Genomic DNA, 22,102 nt, shown 5'->3' with positions numbered 1-22,102 from the left:
TGATCTTTACCCACTTATTCATGTGATTAGCATGCATTTATATTTCCTTCCTAAAATTATCACATGATTAAAAACTTGCTTCCTAAGAGACTTTTAATTACGCATTTTAATTCTCCTTTATTCCATTCGATGCTGTGATCTGTGTGTTAAGTGTTTCAGGCTGTATAGGGCATGAATGGGTTGGAGATTGGAAAGGAAGCTTGCAAAAATGGAAGGAACACAAGAAATTGAGGAGATGACCAGCGAGAAGTGATGCGGCCGCATGGCTCACGCGACCGCGCGAAAGAGAGGAAATCGCAGTGACGCGGCCGCATGGCTCACGCAACCACGCGGATTGGAATAGCACAAGTGACACGGAGGCGTGGACGACGCGTCCGCGTGGAAAAGCAAAACGCCGAATGACCGGCTGCATGAATGACGTGATCGCGTGACGTGCGCGATCTACATAATCTGCAAAATCGCTGGGGACGATTTTGGGCCCTGTTTTGACCCAGTTTTCGGCCCAGAAAAGCAGACTAGAGCCAGAAGACATGCAGAAACCAACAACAACATTCATTCTACATAGCTTTAGTTTTAGATCTAGTTTTTACTCCTCCTCTAGGTTTTTCTCTCTACACATTCATAGTCCTTAGGATTTTATTTTGCTCTTTGCATTGGGATATTGAGAAGAATTATTACCTCATCAAGACTTTGTCATTCTAGTTCGTTTTCTTTACTTTGCTTTACTCTTCCATGTCCTTTAATTTACTCAATTTTACTATTGGATTATTTTAGAATTTATTAATACAAGAGTTACTTTTATTTTTAATTGATTCCTTTGAGTTTTATTTATCATGTCTTTCTTTAATTCTCTTTTCTATGTTATGAATTCCACATTCACAATGAGCGAGTAGTTCCCTAACTTGATGGGGAGTTGATTGAAAGGAACCCTTGAGTTGGAATGTTCAAAGGAGAAATTGTAATTGGGTTTATTGTTGAATTGCTCTCTAGTCACTAATGCCAGTCCTTCCAAGTAAGCGGATTGGGATTTGTGAATAGAAACAGCATTCCAACTTGTTTGACTTTCTCTTAAATAGTAAGGGATAACTAAACAGAACAACCTTCAATTATCAATTAATCTTGAGAGTACTACAACAAGAATAGGGCTTCGAACTAATCTACACCCAGTCAAGGCTTTTATTTAAATTACTTAATTTCTCCAATTCAATTTCCTGTTTATTCAACTCAAACTCTTTTTGAAAATATCTAATTAATAAAATAGCACACCTTTCTAAAACTCGTTGGGAGACGACCTGGGATTCATACTCCCAGTATTTTAATTTTAATTTTTGTGACAACTTTGATAAGTGGATTTCTGGTTGGTTAAGAACTATACTTGCAACGCATATCTTATAACAATTCTTAATTCGCCAATTTCCCCCACGTCAAGCTTCCATCAGTTTTTTCAAGGATTCGTTTTAACTCTCTGTTTGAGATTTCAGCTTGCCCGTTGGTCTGTGGATGGTATAGAGTTGCCACCTTATGCTTGACTCCATACTTGAGAAGGAGTGTTTCAAGTTGTTTGTTGCAGAAGTGTGTCCCTCCATCACTGATGAGAGCTCTAGGAACTCCAAACCTGCTGAAAATATTCCTTTTCAAGAAGCTTATCATAACTTTGTTGTCATTTGTCGCAGTGGCTATGGCTTCTACCCATCTTGAGACATAATCAACAGCCACCAATATGTAACTATTTGAGTAGGAGGTTGGGAAGGGTCCCATAAAATCAATCCCCCATACATCAAATAGTTCTAGCTCTAGTATGAATTACTGTGGCATCTCATTTCTCTTGGTTAGATTACTGGCTCTTTGGCACTCATCACATCTTGACACCAATTCCTTGGCATCCTTGACCATTGTTGGCCAGTAAAATCCATATTGAAGCACTTTTGCTGCTGTTCTTTCTCCACTGAAGTGACCTCCATATGCGGATCCATGGCACTGCCACAACACTTCCTGACCTTCTTCATAGGATATACACCTTCTCAAGATCCCATCAGCACGTTTTTTGAACAAATAGGGGTCATTCCAGATATAGTATTTAGCATCTTTGACTAGCTTTCTTCTCATGTGTTTGTTGATGTTGGTTGGTAGTTCCCCAATAGCCTTGAAGTTAGCTATGTCTGCAAACTAAGGGGCTACTCGGATCATCATCAACCGCTCATCAGGGAAGCTTTCATTTACTACAACTTGGTGTGTCTCTTCTTCTTCTTGTGGAATCCTTGAGAGATGGTCAGCTACCTTATTCTTTGCTCCGCTCCTATCTTTAATTTCAATGTAAAATTCTTGGAGCAGTAGAATCCATCTTATTAATCTGGGCTTAGATTCTTGTTTGGTAAGCATGTATTTGAGTGCTGCATGATCAGTGAATACAATTACTTTAGAGCCAATAAGATATGATCTAAACTTATCAAAAGCAAAGATTATGGCTAAAAGTTCTTTCTCCGTGGTGGTATAGTTCTTTTGATTCTCATTAAGGACTTTACTAGCATAGTAAATAACATGTACTAGCTTGTCTTTCCTCTGTCCTAGAACAGCACCAACAGCAAAATCAGATGCATCACACATTAATTCAAAGGAAAGATCCCAGCTTGGTGGTGCTATAATAGATGCAGAGGAAAGTCTCTTCTTAAGCTCATCAAAGGCTACCATGCACTCTTTATCAAAAACAAAGGGAGTATTTGAGAATAGTAGGTTGCTAAGGGGTTTTGCAATCTTTGAAAAATCTTTGATAAACCTCCTATAGAACCCAGCGTGTCCCAAAAAATTTCTGATTGCCTTTACATTACATGGTGGAGGTAATTTCTCAATTACTTCCACCTTTGCCTTGTCTACTTCTATGCCATTTTTCGAAATCTTGTGACCAAGAACCACCCCTTCAGTTACCATAAAATGGCACTTCTCCCAGTTCAAAACCAGGTTGGTTTCTTGGCACCTTTTTAGAACAAGAGCAAGATGGCATAGGCAATCAGAATATGAGTTTCCAAACACAGAAAAGTCGTCCATGAATACTTCTATGAACTTCTCAACCATTCTGAAAAAATGGAGAGCATGCACCTTTGGGATGTTGCAGGTGCATTGCACAATCCTAAAGGCATTCTCCTATAAGCAAAAATACCATATGGACAAGTAAATGAAGTTTTTTTCTGATCCTTGGGGTCTACAACAATTTGATTGTAGCCCGAATACCCATCCAGGAAGCAATAATACTCATGTCCTGCCAATCTTTCAAGCATCTGGTCCATGAAGGGTAGGGAAAAGTGGTCCTTCTGGGTGGCTTCATTGAGTTTCCGATAGTCAATGCACATACGCCATCCGGTCACTGTCCTTGTGGGTATCAGTTCATTCTTCTCATTTGACATAACAGTGATCCCTCCCTTCTTTGGGACTACTTGCACCGGGCTTATGCAAGGGCTGTCTGAGATGGGATAGATCACCCCTACTTGCCATAATTTCAACACTTCTTTTTGAACCACTTCATTCATGGTTGGCTTCAGCCTCCTTTGTTGTTGCCTTGAAGGTTTGGCATCTTCTTCAAGTAGGATTTTGTGCATGCACATTGAAGGACTGATCCCTTTTAAATCTGCAAGTGTCCAGCCTATGGCATCCTTGTGCTGTCTTAGCATTTGGATAAGCTCCACTTCTTGCTCCTCACTCAGACTTAAATTTATGATTACTGGGTGAGTGTTGTTAGCACCCAAATATGCATATTTCAAGCTGGGTGGTAAGGTTTTCAATTCTAGTTTTGGTGCCTCTGCTTCTTTGTTATCTGTGGTGGATGGTATGATTGGATTCTTCATGGTTCCTTGTGGTGGTTCTCCATTTGATGTTTGCTCCAGCTCAATAGTTCCTTCATATTGTTCTTCTTCCAAGACCCCTTGAACTATCTGTTCCATGGTGTCTACCATCATGCATTCTCCTATGGATTCTTTGGGGTAACTCATTGCCTTAAAGACGTTGAAGACCATCTTCTCTTCATGTAATCTCAAGACTAGTTCCCCTTTTTGCACATCAATGATGGCTCCAGCAGTATCTAGGAATGGTCTTCCTAGGATGACTGATGTGTTGGCCTCTTCTTCCATGTCCAGCACGACAAAATCAGCTGGGAAAATGAATTCCCCTACTTTTACTAAGAAGTCTTCCACCACCCCATGTGGAAACTTAAATGTTCTGTCAGCCAATTGGAGTGCCATTCTTGTTGGCGTGGCTTCCTCAATCTTCATCCTTCTCATCATGGTTAAGGACATGAGATTTATGCTAGCTCCCAAGTCACACAAAGCTTTCTCAATAGTGATGTCCCCTATGATGCAAGGGATTTGGAAACTCCCTAGGTCCTTCATCTTCTGAGGTAGCTTCTTTTGTATGATGGCGCTACATTCCTCAGTTAGTACTATGGTCTCCTTTGCCTCCCAGTTCCTTTTTCTTCTTATAAGCTCTTTCAAGAATTTGGCACATAGTGGCATTTGCTCCAATGCCTCAGCAAATGATATGTTGATTTGGAGCTTTTTGAAGATCTCTAGGAACTTAGAGAATTGGCCATCCTTCCTATCTTTTTCCAGCCTTTGTGGGTATGGTGCCTTTGGCACATAGGGCTTCAGGACTGGTTTTGGTGAAGGTGTAGCAGGGGTCTCTTCTTCATTCCTATTCCCATGCTCGTCTACAACTTCTTCTTCGTGGTTGTCTTTGCTTAGGGTTCCGTCCTCCACAACTTTTCCACTTCTTAGTGTAATGGCCTTGCATTCCCCTCTTGGGTTGGCCATGGTATCACTGAAAAATATGTGTATGGACATTGGGATTTGCTTGGATAAGATTCCCACTTGTGCTTCCAACTTTGAGATTGCTGCGCCTTGATTTTTCAGATTTGACCTGTATTCTTCTTGATTGGCGTCTATCCTTCCTTTAGTCTGTGCTTGTCTCTCCATAAGTGTGGAGACTACTTCTATAATCTGTGATGACAATTGTGCTATTGCAGCCTCCATCCTCTCAAAGTTTCTCTTGATTTCACATGGTTACATAGTTGAGGGTGGTGTGTCTTGATGGAGGTTGTTGTGTATTAGTTGGTTGCTATGGTATGATGTGTTTTGTGAATTATGGTAGGGTCTATGGTTGCCTGTTTGATGGTTGGGGTTGTGAGTGGAGTGTTAATTTAATGGATAAGGTTTGCTGTGGTCCTGGTTGTAGCCTTGCTGGTTTCCCCACCCAAAATTTGGGTGGTTCTTCCAACCTGGGTTGTATGTCTTAGAGTTTGGATCATATGGTGGTCTAGATGAATTGTTCACATAATTTTCTTATTCCCAGTCACCTTCAGGTTCTGAAGCACTTCCTTCTTGTTGAGGAGTTTAATTTTGTATGGCTGAGACTTGATTAGCCTCTATCTTCTTGGTTAAGGCTGCTATTTGTGCTGCAATTGCCTTATTGTGAGCTAACAAAGCATCTACAGAGTTAAGTTCTAGAACTCCTTTCTTCTGAGTTCTTTCTGAAGCATAGAAATACTCATTTTCAGCTACAGTCTCGATGACATTTATGGCTTCTTCAATGGTTTTCTTCTTGTTGAGTGAGCCTCCTGAAGAATGATCCACGGCCTTCTTTGATTCATAGGATAACGCTTCATAGAAGATGTGTAGTTGTACCCACTCATTGAACATTTCTGGTGGGCATCTTCTTGTCAAATCTTTGAATCTCTCCCAGGCCTCGTAGAGTGTTTCTCCATCTAGTTGTCTGAAAGTTTGCACCTCAGCTCTTAGCCCGTTGATTCTTTATGGGGGGTAAATCTGGCAAAGAATCTGTTTACAACATCCTCCCATGTGGTTAGGCTCTCCTTGGGAAATAATTCCAGCCACTTTGCCGCCTTATCTCTGAGTGAGAAAGGGAACAAGAGTAGCTTGTAGATGTAAGGGTGTACCCCATTGGACTTCACAGTATCACATATCCTCAAGAATGTGTTGAGATGTTGATTTGGGTCTTCTTGAGCACTTCCTCCATATGAACAATTATTCTGGACAAGTGTGATGAGCTGAGGCTTCAACTCAAAATTATTAGCATGAATTGTTGGCTTTAGGATGCTGCTGCCATAATTTCCTGGATTTGGGTTGATGTAGGAGCCTAAGACTCACCTTTCTTGTCCAACATGATTTCCAGCATCTCCTCCAACATTGTCCTGTACTTCGTCATCCATGGTGGTTTGCGGATCTTCCTCCACTAGTTCCTCTCCAACTATGCCTTTGCCTCTTGCTTCCCTCCTTAGTCTAAGGAAGGTCCTTTCAATTTCACTATAAGGGAGATGAAGTCTCTCCTCTTCTACCTGTCATACACTTGGCAAATAACCAGAATAGAACAAGTGCAGTAAGAAAAAATCTTGTTGAGATTAGTGGTTAGCTTTGTTGATGCAATTAATCGAACAGTTAGAAGAGTAGAAATATGGACGATGGGTAACTAAAATAATCAAAGAAAAAGAAATAGAACTCAAAGCAGAGATAAAAGAAAAATAAAAAGTGCTAGAAGAATTAAAATAAAGTAAAATAACAAAGGAATTAAATTGCTTAATCTAGCTCTCTAATCAATTTAATCACTGTCAAATTTAAGCCAGTCCCCGGTAACGGCGCCATAAAACTTGATGAATCCAATTCACACCCCCATTCAAAAAATGGTGAATTAGTTCTTTTGGCAAGCGCACCAAAATTATCGTCAAGTAATAACCCACAGTGGAGTGGGATCGTATCCACAGAGATTGGCAAATTTGACCAGTTTTAATCAATTGGTGAATTAGTCAAGCGGATCAGATAGATTGTGATTTGCAGAATTATAAATGACAGAAATGTAAATGGCTAGAAGGTAAAGGGAAGCAATAAAGTGCAGAAATGGAAATGACAGAATGTAAAGTGCAGAATCATAAATGACTTGAATGTAAATGGGAATGGGGAATTACTGAGTGTAAAAATAAGCTATAAAGAAAGGGATAGATAAGAATGGGGAAATTCATTGAGATCGGGAGATGTTGTCTCTTTGGATCAATTTCAGCTTATATCCTCTTCAATCATGCAACTCATTGACCTCTTGGCAATGATGATTGATTGAGCCCCAATCCCTTGGTGACTCAATCTCTCAGATCTTGATCAATAGCCAATTCCTTGGTCTAATTGTTCATGAAGAGAGATATGCTTGGTCCCTGACTATACCACACATTATCATAGGTCCAAGTAGAGGGAGGATTATATGTCACCATATCCAAACACCAAAACCCAGATCCTACTTAAATGTGAGAAGGGATTTCAAGCATGGTTTCATGTTTCCTTTCCCAAGGTTCCCATGAAACCCATTTTGCATTCAATCTCTTTTCCAAGATAATTGAACACTAAGCATTAGAAACGAAATTCCTTCTAGCAAATCAAAGAGAAGATGAAGAGAAGAAGAATTTCACTATCATCAGCCATCAGGTACAACAGAGCTCCCTCTCTCAACGAGAGGGAATTTAGCTACTCATACCTCAAAGAAAAGTACTCAAAAGTAAAGAAGATGATGAAGTGTAAAAGTAAATCAAAAACTAATCTCTCCAACCGCTTAACCCCCTCTTCAGTACTTCTTGGGAGTATTTATACTACTCCTAGGAAAAATAAAAGAATTACAAAAGTGAAAAAAGAAAATTACATTTTGGAGGGAAAAGAAACTTAATAAGCATGACTTCCCAACTAGCGTGTGGTTAGCGCTTCAGTGGCGTGTCACGTGCTCCGTCAATTCTGGCTTGGCGTGCCACGCCCAGTCCCTCAAGTGGCACGCTCGTCTTTATAACAACCTTGGTATGCCACGCCTTTGAGCTCAAGTGGCACACCCCAGCCTTTTTCCACTTCTCTTTGCCTCTGGAAACTTGAACTAGCGTGGCACGCCCAGGGTTTGGCGTGCCACGCCCTTGTTACACGCTTGATCAAGCTTTCTAGAAAGTTGAACTATCGTGGCACACCCAGGGTTTGGCGTGCCACGCCCCTTTGTGAACAAGTGACTCTTCTGTTTGGCGTGCCACGCCACGAACTCAAATGGCACGCCCCAATGGTTCTTTTGCTCTCTGAATGACACTGGCGTGCCACGCTTGGGGTTCAAGTGGCACGCCCAAGTGAGGAATAGTGGATGGCGTGCCACGCCTTCGACATCAAGTGGCACGCCCCATGTATTTGGCCTCCTTCACATTTTCTGGAAACTTATACCAGTGTGCCACGCCTAGACGCTGGCGTGCCACACCAATAATCTTGCCTTGGTTCCAGTAGCTGGCGTGCCACGCCTTTGACATCAAGTGGCACGCCCAGCCCTTGCTTTGGCCTCTTTGTGCATTGGCGTGCCACGCCTGGTCGCTCAAGTGGCACGCCTAAGTGAGATTGAGAGTCTGGCGTGCCACGCCTTCGACATTAAGTGGCACGCCCAGTCTTTAATTTCCTTCAGCCCCTTCTATGGATTTTTGTACCAGCGTGCGACGCCATGCTGTTCAAGTGGCACGCCCATACATTTGTGGACTCTTCAAGCTTGGCGTGCCACGCCTGGATCCTTAAGTGGCACGCCCAAGTGACTTTTTAAAGTTGGCGTGCCACGCCTTCGATACCAAGTGGCACGCCATAGTGAAGGTTCCTCCTCGAGTGATGAGTTGGTGTGCCACGCCCCTTGGCTCAAGTGGCATGCCCATAGTAGCTGGTGGGTTAGGCGTGCCATGCCCAACCTGGCGTGCCACGCCCCTTTTGTGTCCTCCATTGTTGCTCTCTGGAACTTTGTACTAGCGTGGGACGTCCAGGGTCTGGCGTGCCTCGCCCTTGTGAATGCTTGAGAATTCTCCTCTGGAATTTAGTACTGACGTGCCACGCCAGTGCATTTTTGTGGCGTTTGTTCCAAGTGATACGCCAGTTTCACATGCCCAGCCTCTTTGTTGCTTTCTTCCCATTTTTGATGCCTTTTTCTTCTGAAATTCAGTACAACTCATCTCAAAGCAATGTACTATAATATTCTTCAATTAATGCATAAATTGCAATGATCAATTGAGATTTATGCTCTTTTATGCTCCTCTTTATGCAAGAAAAAAGGGTAAATGATGCAAGTCATCAGCAGGGCATTATATCCCTGGCGTGGCAGAATAGGCTACATCCGGCACTATATCACGAGCCATTAGGACAGACATTCATCATATGCATCTTCTATATACTTGCTTGCTTTTTTTACTTGAGCTTTCCTAATTGTATAACCTGCCTCCTTGCTTCCTGAATTACTTGCTGTAAATGAATACTATTTGTGATTTACTTGTTTGCATTAATTGTGATTGTCTGGTGCTGAGGAGCTTAGGTAGGCAGTGGAGATGGGATCGCACGGAGGTTAGGTTGGCAAAGGTTGTGGGATACAGCAGTATGATTAGTATAGTTAGAATCCTCCTAAGTTTAGATAACCTGGTTTATGGTTGAAGTTCATTATATATTTACTTATTTTTGTTCTAAGCTTGAATATCCATATGTGGTGTGAAGTTCTAGGATTGCTGATAAACCCCAATTTTGTGGTTTATCTTGGGCTTAATTTGGGTGGTTTTATCAACTTTTCTCACATTTATTCAATGAAATAGCATGATTTTGCAATTCTCCCTTTATTTGTGCTTAAATGTGAAAACATGCTTTTTAGGCCATAAAATAGCTAAATTTAATTCACTTTAATTCCATTCGATGCCTTCATATATTTGTGGAGTAATTTCAGGTTCATAAGACAAGTATTGGATGGAAGAAGTGAGGAGAAAAGCATGCAAAGTGGGAGAACTCATGAAGAAATGAAGGAACCGTAAAGCTGTCAAGCCTGACCTCTTCGCACTCAATCGACCATAACTTGAGCTACAGAGGTCCAAATGAAGCGGTTTTAGTTGCGTTTGAAAGCTAACATCTGGGGCTTCGAAATGATATAAAATTAGCCATATGTTGCCTGACGCATAGGGGCGCGCACGCGCCATGAACGCGCACACGCCGATGGAGCACGTGGGTCCACTAAAGAGAAATCGTGGCCAGCGATTTCTAGCTCATTTTGGGCCCAATCCAACTCATTTCTAATGCTATTGAACCTAAGGATTAAGGGGAGAATGAACCAAGTAGTCATAGTTTAGTTTTCATCATGTTTTAGGATAGAATTCTAGAGAGAGAGGCTCTCTCCTCTCTCTAGATTTAGGATGGAAATTAGGATAAAGTTAGGTTACTCACTCTCAAATTTCTCTTTCAATTCTTGTTTTGATTTTTAATTCTCATTATATTTTAGTGTTCTATTGTGTTAATCTTCTAATTTCCTTTAATGCAATTTTATGTTTCCATGTTTCTTTTATGTTGATCTTGATTGTTATTATGATTTCTTGCTTATGTTAGTTGTGGGTTCTTTTAATTCTTGCATTTTATGATGTTTACTTTTCTTACACACTAGGTTTTTGTTAAAATGTTTCTTCTAGTTTTTGAGTAGTTCTCTTGACTCTTGGCCTAGGCTAAGGGAATTGAGTGACCTTGAGTCATTGGGTCTCGTTGAATTGGTGATTTCAGAACCCTTGGTGTTCAATTTGATACTCATTGACGCCAACCCACTACTAATCTAATTAGTAGGTAGGTTGGGACTTATGGGTTAATGTGATCAAAGCCTATTTGACGTACTTCAAGCTTAGGAGTAGATATTACGTACTTAAAGCTTTTGGAAGTAGACTTAATAGGTTGGTACCTCATAATTTTCAATATATGGTTTGTAGACAAGGATGGTGATCTCAATTACCTATGTCTAGCCAAGAGTTCTTTTCCGTCTCTTTTGTTGGTTCATTGTTCATTTACTTTTCTTGCCATTTATTTTCTTGCCAAAACACAAAATCAAAACCCCTTACCCCTTTATAGCCAATAATTGAGCACTTCATTGCAATTCCTTGTGAGACGACCCGGAGTTTAAATACTTCTGTTAATTCTTATTTGGGGTTTGTTACTTGTGACAACCAAATTTTTGATTGGGAGGATTTTTTGTTGGTGTAGAACTATACTTGCACGGAAAATTCATTTTGTGTGAAATTCTATACCGACATGACAATTATCATCAAATCAATTGCCTTCAGTGTCCCGGAGCCTTACATCTTACATCATTAGGCATTGCTACCATACTGAGAACCTCCGGTTCTCATTCCATACTTTGTTGTTATTTTTCAGATGCAGGTCGTAATCTACTTCGGTGAGATTGTAGATATGGTGACAGAGCGGAGAATGGTTCGTTCCTTGTTTACTTCTATTTTACTTTCGTCATAGTATTCTCTCACCTTTTGTATATTTATCTTTATGGGCTTAGAGGCTTATTTGAGAGATAGGTTGTATAAGTTGTTTTAATTCTAAAACTCGGTATCTTTCTATTTGTAACTAGTCGGCTTAAACTCCGTAAGCTGCGGCTAGTTCTCTATGATTATTATATTCTTATATTTATATATATTTTATTCTCGTATACCTATACCTTGTATCTTATGTGTTAGCTTCGTGTGAATGTTTTACGCTTTTATAATTCTGTCTTTGAGCTCAATCCTTCATCAGGCTTCTAGAATATATTATTCCCTTCTATATATATAAAAATGTATAAGCCTTAGAATTGTCGCAATCCTTGATTATCCTTTGCTTTACGGCTAGAGGTAAAGCTTGGGGTAATTAGGGTGTTACATTAGCCACTAACGTTGGTAGCTACTAATGTTGGCCAACGTTCTCTTTAAACCAGTGAAGAACGTTTGAGGCAACATTTTTGCACCAACGTTACTACCAACGTTGGCCTGGTCAGGCGTACGCGTCGCTCACGCGTGCACGTCGATGATCAGTTTTCTATGCGATTCTCTGCAAAACTATCGAAAACGTTGGTGGCAACGTTCGCACATCAACGCTTTCATGGTCACGCGTACGCGGCGCCCAGCTGTAGGCGTCAAGCTGGATTTTTGCCAATTTGCGCATGCACGTCGCCCATGCGTACGCGAGACTTTATGTTTTTCCACTTTTGCGGATAAGCGTCATCGACGCGTACGTGTCATATCGAAATTTTCCAATCTCCAAAGTGAGCTTTTATTGAAGACGTTGGAGGTAACGCAGGTTCACCAACGTTCCTTCTAACATTGGCACCTCTTTTTCATAATGTTGCCAGCAATGTTGGTGTTGCATATCAAGCCTTGGAACATTGGTGGCAACGTTGGTGAGCAAAATTTGGCCACCATCGTTGCCTTTTCTGCTACTTTCTCACCCTTCCTCTACTTCTCTTCACCTATCATCATCCAAACAAATTGCATCAAAGTCTTGCTCTAAATCATGAGATGATGCATCATCTATTTTATCATTCAATCCTTGCATTATTCTCATGAAATTGTCTAGAATTCATATTGTTGACTCGAATCAAGGTATGAATGCATATTCAACCAAATACTTGCTTATTTCCTAGGAAAATGCATGAAACTACCTTAAAACAAACTAAAAATGGCTTATGAAACTAGCCAAGATGCCCTATCATCACAACACTAAACTTAAATCTTGCTTGTCCTCAAGAAAGTGATAGAGCATAAGAAGAAGAAAATGAAAATACAAGAGATACAAGTCCTTATTCAGAGAATTCAAATCCTTGGTTCATGGAGCTTCATGCATAGCAATTTAGGCTCATGTTCTTGCTAATTTCTAGGCTAGGCTATCATATGCTCTTGAATTCTCACTCTATTGCCTTCTTTGAGACTCTTATTCTTGATCCTTAACTTAGCTCTATTTTTGTTTTCTTTCTGTAGCTAAGTGTTCTGTGTTGGGACGACTCTTTAGGATAGGCTTTCAGCCACCACTCCCAAACCAGTTGGTTCAAGGTGCTAGGTGTTGAAACACCCCTAAGGACTTAATCACCAAAGTCTCTCCTCAGCACATACACACCACAGACACATGGTTTGTTATTCATTCCTTAGACCTTGGTGTCCAGCACCTCTTTGGGTTACTAAATGTTTTGTGACAAGGTTGCTCTTGATAGTGGACTTTCAGTTGATAATTCCGGGTTAGTTAACCGAAGTTATCAAGTGATGAAGCACTCCCAAAAACTTACTCATCCAAGCAAATCCTTGCACAACAACACCACAGACACATGCCTCAAGGTTCAAACTATTGGTGCCTAGCTTTATTTTCTACTCTCTTCTTTATTTTTCATTCTTTTCTACTCTTTTTAGGATCTTATTATTCATTTAAGTCTCATAGAATGCACTTCAAGCTCATAATTCAAGAGAAATATTAGCTTTGTACCTTATTGATGAAACAACTTAGCTAGCAAACACTACCACAAACACTAAGACTTTATTCTACAACATTGGATTTCACTATTGTCTTTCACAACATTTTTTTCTTTTATTCTTTTATTAAGCTCAAGGACACAGCATACAATTCAAGCAAGGATGCAGTGGTCTAGGCACTAGGCTAGCATGCAAAAAGATAAACTAAAGAAACTAAACCAAATGCAGATGACTGAAAGATTGAAGGAACACTGATTACACCAAAATAAGCACACTTTCAATTGCCATCTTAAGAACAGTTAGGGAGCAGTACAACCTCTTGATAGCTTCTTGTTTCTTCCTTGTCACCACCTCCTTTAGCTGTTGTGTCTTTCTTTTTCCATCCTGGGTGATGATGCATATTCCTTCTAAGGATTTTACTGCTTTTCCTGCAAGAGTAGTAGAAGTTGCTTGCTTCTCAAGAACTTGAATGATTAGCATTCGTGTGTACTTGTAAGCCTCTGAACTTACTTTGGTATGTGAACACCAAACTTAGTTCTTTGCTTACTTCCTTGTGCAATGGATTGTATACAGTGTCATCATGTGACCTTAATCTTTTTGAAAACATATATTAGACTAGATTCGAGAGTCAAATTGCTTCTGTGATTGCATGGAATTGGTTATATCTTATGATAATTGAAGGATTGCAGTGTGTTCATGTGAACTTCATGGTGGAACACCAAATTTAGTATCACACATTCATCTTTGAATTATTGACTCATGAGATCATCACTTTTGGTGTGAAACACCAAACTTGATTCCTTGCAATGCATAGAAGGTTACTTGATCCTTTATTAAACAAAGAAAAGAATCATAAAGAAGGTTTACCTCTGGTTGGGTTGCTTTCCAACAAGCGCTCTTTTAACGTCAATAGCTTGATGGTTATTTCATTAGTTGAGCTTGTACTTCATCTTGGAGCTTTCCCCCATATTGCCCATATAGTGTTTGAGCCTTTGTCCATTCATAGTAAAGGTTCGCTGTGAGCTTTCTTTCATGATCTCTATGTGTCCATAAGGTGAGACCTTGGTGATAAGAAATGGTCTTGACCACCTTGACTTTAGCTTTCCAGGAAAGAGCTTTAGCTTGGAGTTGTAAAGGAGCACTTTCTTTCCTTCTTCAAAGCTCCTTGGTGCCAAATCGAGGTCATGCTTTTTCTTTGCCCTTTTCTTATGAATTTTGGTATTTTCATAGGCTTGGGATCTGAACTCTTCCAATTCTTGTAGTTGTAGGATCTTCCTTTCACCAGCGGCATTATTATCAAGGTTTAGTAGTTTGAGAGCCCAGAATGTCTTGTGTTCAAGCTACACTGGTAGATGACACGCCTTTCCATACACCAGTTGATATGGAGACATCCCAATTAGTATCTTGAAGGCTGTCCTATATGCCCAAAGATCGTCATCCAACTTCTTTGACCAATCTTTTCTTGAAGCTCCCACAGTTTTTTCGAGAATCCTTTTGAGCTCTCTATTGGATATCTCTGTTTGCCCGCTTGTTTGGGGGTGATAAGGTGTGACCACCTTATGCTTGACTCCATATCTCAAGAGGAGAGTCTCTAATGGTTTGTTACAAAAATGGCTTCCTCCATCACTGATAAGGCTTTGGGAACTCCAAACCGGCTGAAGATGTTCCTTCTGAGAAATTTCATCATTATTTTGTTATCATTTGTTGGGATTGCAATGGCCCCCACCCACTTGGATACATAGTCCACAGCCACCAAAATATATTTGTTTGAGTATGAGGGTAGAAATGGTCCCATGAAATCAATCCTCCATACATCAAACAATTCAAGTTCTAGGATGAAGTGTTGTGGCATCTCATTTGTTTTGGGCAAGTTTTCAGCTCTCTGGCATTCATTACAATTCTTCACCAGTTCTTTTGCATCTTTGAAGATAGTGAGCCAAAAGAATCCACAATGCAATACTTTGGCTGCAGTTCTTTGTCCTCCAAAATGCCTTCCATAACAAGAACCATGACAATTCCATAAGACTTTCCATCCTTCTTCCTCTGAGATGCATCTTCTAAGTATTCTATCTGAATATTTTTTGAATAGGTATGGTTCATCCCAGATGAAATACTTGGCATCATTGTGCTTCTTCTTTATCACTTAAGTGTTCATCCATTTTCTTTCCTTGTGTTTCCCTTGAGGCTTCCTTCAATTCCTTCCTACTTCTTAGTGTAATAGCTTTACATTCCTCCCTTGGGTTTGCCATGGTATCACTAGGAGAACTATGGGTTGGAATTTGCTTAGATAGGTATCCCACTTGTGCCTCAAGCTTCTAGATGGTAGCCCCTTAGTTTTGCATATTAGATATTACCTCCTCCCTGAAAACTCTCATGTCCTTAGGCTCCTTGTAAAGTTCTCCAAGCAAGGCCTCAATCTGGGATAATCTATCCTCAGATGGTGATGGTAGGTTGGAATTAGAAAGTTAAAGATGACTGTTTTATGCTTGATATGGAGGTTGGAAGGAGTTGTTGTGTGGGGTTTGAGATGGTCTTTGGTTGGAGTGTTGGTAAGTGTAATTGTTGTAATGGTTGGAGTTATGAGGTCTATGATCTTTGCTCTGGTTTTGCTGGTTTCTCCACCCAAAGTTTGGGTGGTTCTTCCAACCAGAATTATAGATTTTGGAGTGTGGATCATAGGATTGTCTTGATGAGTTTTCAACATAATTGGCTTGCTCCCAATCACCTCCTTCCTTTGCATTCAAGCCTTCTTGAGCTGGTGATTGAGTATTGACTGCTGTAACTTGGTTCCTCTCTATTTGCTTGGTGAGGTCTGCTAATTGCTTGGTAATCAAATTGTTTTGAGCTAGCAATGCATCCATGTGACTCAGCTCCATCACTCCTTTTCTTGGGTTACTATCAGAGGCGTAGAAGTATTCATTGTTGGCCATGGTTTCTATGATGTCTATGGCCTCTTCAATTGTCTTCTTCTTATTGAGAGAGCCTCCTAAAGAGTGATCTATGGCCTTCTTTGATTCTTGTGACAATCCTTTGTAGAAAATGTGCAGCTGTACCCATTCATTGAACATGTCCGGAGGGCACCTTCTTGTCAACTCCTTGTATCTCTCCCATGCTTCATAGAGCGTTTCCCCATCTTATTGTCTAAACATTTGTACCTCAGCCCTCAACTTATTAATTCTTTGGGAAGGGTAAAATCTTGCCAAGAACTTATTCACCACCTCTTTCCAAGTTGTCAAACTCTCTTTTGGAAATGACTCTAGCCACTTTAATGCTTTATCCCTGGGAGAAAAAGGAAACAAAAGCAGTTTGTAGGTGTCAGGGTGAACACCATTAGCCTTCACTATGTCATAAATTCTCAAGAATTTGGTTAGATGTTAGTTTGGATCTTCTTGAGCATTTCCTCCAAATGAACACTTGTTTTGAACAAGAGTTATTAGTTGTGGTTTGAGATCAAAATTGTTGGCATGTATGGTAGGTTTCAAGATGCTGCTTCCACAATTCCCAGGATTGGGATTGATATAAGAGCCTAGCACTCTTTTTTCCTGCCCAACATGATTACCATCACTCGCTCCAACATGATTATGTGCTCCCTCCTCCATTGGAGCGTCTAGATCTTCTTCCAACTCTTCTTCACTGACTATGCCTTTACCTCTTGCTTCCCTCCTTAATCTAAGGAAGGTCCTCTCAGGTTCACTATCAAAAAAGGTAGAGGCTCCTCCTCTTTTACCTATCAAACACTCAGCAAACAAACAAGTGAATGCAAGTGAAGGATTCACTATTGTTGAAAATTATGGTTAGAGTGGTTAGTGCAATTGATCAAACAGTTAGTGGATTAGTGTGCTAGAAAGTAAATAAATAAGGAAAAACAACTTAATTACATAGAATAGCAATAAAAATTGAAATAAAACTAATCTACAATGAAAAGAAAAGTGTTCAATCTAATTTTCCTCCAATTTAATCATTGTCAATGCAAAATCAATCCTCGGCAACAGCGCCATAAACTTGATGCACGAAAATCTGTATCTCTACAAATTTCCATCGGCAAGTATACTAAATTATCGTCAAGTAAAAACTCACAGTAGAGTGAGGTCGAATCCGACATGGATTGATTGGTTGAGCAACTTTAATCAGAGGAGTGTTCTAGTTGAACTAAGCAGATTTAAATTGGCAATTGTAGAAATTAAAATGGCGGGAAATGTAAATAGCAAGAAATGTAAATAACAGAAAGTAAATGGCAGAATATAAATGGTAGAAAGTAAATTGTAGAAACTTAAATGGGAATGGGGACGAGGATCATAAATGTAAAACAGTAGAATATAGAGAATGGAGAGATCAGAAATGGAAAGTTCATTGGGCTCAGGAGATATTGTATTCTCTGGATCAAGTTTATTCTCATCTCTTCCTCAATCCATGCAACTCATTGATCTCTTGGCAATCTTAGGTGATTGAATCCCAATTCCTTGGCAATTCAATCTCTTTAAGCTTGAACAATTGTCCAATTCTTTTATCTAATTGCTTATGGGAAGAGATGAAGTACGATCACTGATTATACCACATGTTTTTCCAAATCAAAGTATTAGTAGAATTATATGTCACTATATCCATCCAACCCCCAATCCGGTCCAACATGAGAAAGCATTTCTAGCATGATTTCCTCATTCCTCTTCCAAGGTTCAGAGGAAATCCAAGTATGAGCAACTTCTCTTCCGAGACAGATACTTAATTGGATGATGTAACATCCTAATTACCCTAAGCTTTACCCCTAGTCAAAAAACAAAGGTTAACCAGAGGTTACGACAATTCTAAGGCTTATACATATTTATATATAGGAGGGAATATTATATTCTAGAAGCCTGATGAAGGATTAAGCTCAAAGACAGAATTACAAAAGCGTGAAACGTTCACACGAAGCTAATGCATAAGATACAAGGTATAGGTATAAGAGAATAAAACATATATAAATATAAAAATATAATATTCATAGAGAATTAGCCGCAGCTTGTGGAGTTTGAGCCGACTAGTTACAAATCGAAAGGTACAGAGTTTTAGAATTAAAACAGCTTATACAACCTAACTCTCAAATAAGCCTCTAAGGCCATAAAGATAAATATACAAAAGGTGAGAGAATACTATGATGAAAGTAAAATAAAAATAAACAATAAACGAACCATACTCTGCTCTGTCACCAGATCTGCAATCTCACCGAAGTAGATTATGACCTGCATCTGAAAAACAACAACAAAGTATGGAATGAGAACCGAAGGTTCTCAGTATGGTAACAGTGCCAAATAATGTAAGATGTAAGGCTCTGGGACGCCGTAGGCAATCCTAGAACTTCACATTGCATACTATTCAAGCTTAGAACAAAAATAAATAAATAAAGAACTTAACCATAAACCATAAGCAGGGTTATCTAACTTAGGAGATTTCTAACTAGAACAAGTCACACCGCTGTATCCCACAGCCTTCGCCACCCTAACCTCCGTGCGATCCCATCGCCACCACCTACCTAACGTCCTCAGCACCAGACAATCACAATTAATGCAAACAAGTAAAACACAGATAATATTCATATACAACAAGTAGTTCAAGAAGCATGTAGGCATGTTATACAATTAGGCAAACTCAAGCAAACAAAGCAAGTAAGCATAGAGAAGATGCACATGACGAATGTCTGCCCTATTGGCTGTGATATCACATGTCGGTTAATGCCAAACCTGACAGAAAATCTGGCCGACAACTCCCGGATTAGTCTCTCTATTGCGCATAAGGAGGAATAATTCCGAGGGATGAGTGCCCTACCACCTTCTCTTTTCAGAGGGAAACATTCCAAGGGAGTGTGCCCTACCACCCTCCTCTGGTTGCCGCATGATTCTGTGGGTTAGTGCACTAGCACCTTGCAATCAAAGAGAAATCGCATTTTCAGGAGGAATAATTTCAAAGGATAAGTGACCTACCAACTTCTCATTTCAGAGGGAAATATTCCGAGGGAGCATGCCATACCACCTTTCTCTGGTTGCGAGAAATATGAGTGAGAAGCCCAGCTTCTCCTCTCACATCTGAGTGTAAGCGGGAGATTGCCATAGCCTTTACGACGGAGAACAATGCATATCGTAATTACATATTCAATCTTAGAGGCCACTCCTCTAAACACACTTCCACTCATACTCATCACAACCATCATCAAGTCATAAGTTCCTTTCCAAACTCCCTAGTTCATCAGTTTCTCAATTTCGTTATCAGCAATCACCATATTCACCATTCTTCCTTCTCTCTCAACCAGTTCATCCTTACTACACCAGAAACCTAAACCTCTGTTTGCTAACTTTTCAAAGTAAAAACCAAATTAAAACTCCTAGGACCTTCCCTTATTCTGATACCCAAAAATAGGCCCAAAAGTCTTAAAATGGTGTCACAGAAACTTACAAGTTTGTTGGGAAGGTGAAATAGTTGAAAACAAAGTTTAAATTTGAGAAACAGGGCGTGTGCGTGCGCACAAGGGTGTGCGTGCGCACACCCAGGAAGATTTTTAAAGTGTGCGTATGCACAGGAGTGTGCGTATGCACAGGTATAAAAATTCACAAGTCTGTTCAGTCGCACAACCTGTGCTAGTGCCCCCAACAGACCACCCTTCCCAATTTGTGCATTCACACAGGTCTGTGCGTACGCACATGTTGTAAAACTTCCTTGGTGTGTGCATGCGCACATACCAGAAATCACAAAATTAGGCAACTCTGCAGAATTTCAGATTTCGACACCAATCTTTGAATGATCATAACTTCCTCTACAAAATTCTAAATTTTACAAATTTTATATCAAATCGAAGGGTTTTCAATAATCTTTAATTCTAAACCAAATTCAACAAGTTTTAAAAATCGAAGCAAAAGTTTTGATCAGACAAAGTTCAGCAAAAATCCATTTGTACCCAAAACCTCATAACCTTAATTTTAACCAACCCTCAATCCAAAATCACATATCCCACATTCAAAATTATCCCAAGGTACCTAAACCATATTTATATACCTTTCCTTTAATCCATAGCCTAGCAACACATAAAGATCATCAATTCTCACTATCAAATACCTAATAATACCCTTACTAACCATCATCATCATCAATTTCGACATCAATCTCCAACATCATACTATCAATAGAAATATAGCCATTTATCAATCATTCCAATTCATCAATTATTATACCTTAGCCATGCCTTCGACATCAAGTGGCACGCCTAGCCCTTGCTTTGGCCTCTTTGTGCATTGGCGTGCCACGCCTGGTCACTCAAGTGGCATGCCTAAGTGAGATTGAGAGCCTGGCGTGCCACGCCTTCGACATCAAGTGGCACGCCCAGTCTTCAATTGCCTTCAGTCCCTTTTCTGGATTTTTGTACCAGCGTGCCACACCATGCTGTTCAAGTGGCACGCCCATACATTTGTGGACTCTTCAAGCTTGGCGTGCCATGCCTGGATCCTCAAGTGGCACGCCCAAGTGACTTTTTGGAGTTGGCTGATGCCAAGGCATCATAGGCTAGTTTCACTAGCATTTTTTTGTTAGTTTTAGTTGTTTTATGCATTTTCTTGAGCTTAAAGTAACCAAAAATGGTTAAATGAAGAACAAAGTAATGAACCATCCAAACAATATGATTTTGATGCAAATTCCATGAGTTTTAGTTATATTACTTAAATGCTATGAATGAAAGATTTCTCATGAAATTTTGCAAGACTTTGATGCAATTGTTTGGATGATTTCAGGGAAGAAGAGGCTAAGCAAGGAAGCAACAAAATCAATAAAGGAAGCTTGTATATAACATGTGGAGTTTAAGTTCCAGTTTAAGCCTAAACTGGAGCTTAAACGCCAAAAATCATGAAGGATAAGAAATGCTGGGATTGAAGTTTAACCTCCAGTTTGACCTCAAACTGGAGGTTAAACGCCAGAATGAAAAGCCTCACTTAAGGAGCATTCCACGTTTAACCTCCAGTTTGACCTCAAACTGGAGGTTAAACGCCAGAATGAGTATGCCACCCAAGGAGGAGTTCCACGTTTAACCTCCAGTTTGACCTCAAACTGGAGGTTAAACGCCAGAACCAGGAAGAGTACCAGGGGCCATTCCACGTTTAAGCTCCAGTTTGACTCAAACTGGAGCTTAAACGTGTTCGATAGTTTCTCCACTCCAGGGTTGCTCTCTCCAAGCTTCCACGTTTAACCTCCAGTTTGACCTCAAACTGGAGGTTAAACGTGTTCGATAGTTTCTCCACTCCAGGGTTGCTCTCTCCACCTCCACGTTTAACCTCCAGTTTGACCCCAAACTGGAGGTTAAACGTGTTCGACACCTCCAGGGCCACCATTCCAAGCTTCCACGTTTAACCTCCAGTTTGACCTCAAACTGGAGGTTAAACGTGTTCGACCTCCAGTATGCCTACACCCCTTTCCACGTTTAACCTCCAGTTTGACCTCAAACTGGAGGTTAAACGTGTTCGACCTCCAGGATGCCTCATTCCTTTTCCACGTTTAACCTCCAGTTTAACCTTAAACTGGAGGTTAAACGTGTTCGACTACATTACTCTCCAGGGCTACCATTCTTCCATTTCCACGTTTAAGCTTCAGTTTAACCTTAACTGAAACTTAAACGTGCTTCTACAAATGGCCTCACTGGAAGTGTCTGGCGTTTAAGTTGCGGTTTAAGCTTAAACTACAACTTAAACGCCACTCTTGAAAAGGGTTTCTGGGCCAAAAATATTGTGATTTAAGTTAGTCTTTGAGCACAAGTATTAACTTAAACTTACTTTGGTATGAAACCCAATTGAATATCATGGTTTATGGGAT

This window comes from Arachis hypogaea, chromosome 16, assembly GCF_003086295.3.
Source record: "Arachis hypogaea cultivar Tifrunner chromosome 16, arahy.Tifrunner.gnm2.J5K5, whole genome shotgun sequence".
In the NCBI taxonomy this organism is placed as follows: domain Eukaryota; kingdom Viridiplantae; phylum Streptophyta; class Magnoliopsida; order Fabales; family Fabaceae; genus Arachis; species Arachis hypogaea.
This window is presented reverse-complemented; position numbering follows the sequence as displayed.